At 40.2% G+C, this 1,657-nt stretch overlaps 1 long non-coding RNA gene across 1 annotated transcript; it reads left to right on the top strand.

Moving 5' to 3' along the window:
- Positions 1-6: 6 nt before the first annotated feature.
- LOC145719038 (uncharacterized) lies at positions 7-1,651 on the top strand. Its single transcript, XR_014142146.1, has 4 exons — positions 7-207; positions 326-356; positions 976-1,027; positions 1,159-1,651. It is a non-coding gene; the product is annotated as an uncharacterized LOC145719038 (long non-coding RNA).
- Positions 1,652-1,657: the final 6 nt, after the last annotated feature.

Here is a 1,657-nt window from a genome sequence, read left to right as displayed (position 1 = left end):
TCTGCTGACAACACTGTTGACCTCGAGTAGGTGCGAGGATGCGGGTGGAGTTGATGTGTTCCATAATCATGGAAGTGAACAAGGATAGGTGCAGGTGTCTTAGAACAAATTGTATCTTAAACTCATTTGTATGTGTTTCTTCAGGTTCCTGTGAAGAAAACAGGGTGAACTGAAAATGGTTTTTAACACAACCTTGCTAGGAACCAGGTGAGCGTTAATGGTGAATCCTACTACAATAAAGACCATCTGAACTTGAGTATCTAGGTAAGTGAGGATGATGTCCTTAACATCCGTGTTAATGTGTATTTTTTAAAAATTTTTGTAGGTATCAGGTGAAGATCTTCACTAGTATGCAGGTATGAGATGTGATATTAACTGATTAAAGACCTCTTATATTTTTAGGTTTATTTATTTATTTTAGAAAGAGAGAGAGTGTGTGTGAGTGGGGGGGGTGGGACAGAGGGAGAGGGAGAATCTCAAGCACAGGGCCTGCTGGGTAAGGAGCCCAACTTAGGGCTCAATCCCACGACCACAAGACCATGACCTGAGCTGAAATCGAGAGTCAGACACTTAACCGACTGAGCCACCCAGGTGACCTGACATTTATTTATTTATTATTTTAAGATTTTATTTCTAAGTAAACTCTGCACCCAGCATGGGGCTTGAACTTACAAGCGTGAAATCAAGAATCACATGCTCCACCGACTGAGCCAGCTAGGTGCCCCTAAAGACCTTTCTATATTCAGATATCTACAAATGTATGATTTCAAGTCTCTTAAGTTTACTTTGTTTTTGGCATGTACTTAGTTAGGAGCTTCATATGTCCCTTATAATACTGATAGGAAAAAGATTTGTTTTGTATTCTTGTTTGAAGATAATGTGTACTTGACATAGTAGTGCTAGATGGATTAGCAGATATCCAGGTAATTTATCATAGTGTCCTTCACTATTTCATTGACTATGGGATTACTGCAGGTATACCTTGAAGAGAGGAAGGCGTCTCTTCCAGGATTGACCTTGGAGTTCTGTAAGTATCTAGGTAGTGCTGATGGTTCCTTCAATGATCCAGTGACGAGGGGAATTTGCAGGGATAGAGGTAAAATAAGATATGCCCCCAAAATATTTTCTCCAGTGATTTTTTTCCCATACTCCTATCAGTACATCACAGTGAGCCTATCTATCAAGGGCAGCTCCCATGGGACATTGTTGAAGTCACAGTAGGTGATGATGTGGGCCTAAGTCAGAGCACAGACCCTCTGATCCTCAGATACCTAGGTAAGTGATGATGGTGTCCCTAACATTTGCTATTACCATGATTTCTTTGCAGGTATTCAGATGAGAAATGATAGATTGCTAACTAACTCTTGAAACCGTGTGTTTTCAGTTTTTAGAGAACTCTGAGTGATGAGGGATTACACTTATCAGGTATTGGTTAAAGTATCACAACCACAGTAGTGATCATGACAGGTTTGTAGGTGTCCTGTAAAAGTTGTATTACCTGACAGTGGTCTTGACCTTGGAGTACTAGAGATATTCAGGCAGAGTTAATGCTTTCATAATGATGGAAATGACCAAGCTTCTTGATAGGTGTCCTGTTAGAATAAGCCATGTCCTTTTACAGAGATATCATCATGGGTTTTTTAGGTTCCTGTGAAGA

This window comes from Leptonychotes weddellii, unplaced genomic scaffold (assembly GCF_054177405.1).
Source record: "Leptonychotes weddellii isolate Sample4059 unplaced genomic scaffold, ASM5417740v2 HiC_scaffold_28902, whole genome shotgun sequence".
NCBI classification, from domain to species: domain Eukaryota; kingdom Metazoa; phylum Chordata; class Mammalia; order Carnivora; family Phocidae; genus Leptonychotes; species Leptonychotes weddellii.
The sequence above is the reverse complement of the archived record's forward strand: the minus strand, read 5'-3'. Positions and strand labels throughout refer to the sequence as shown.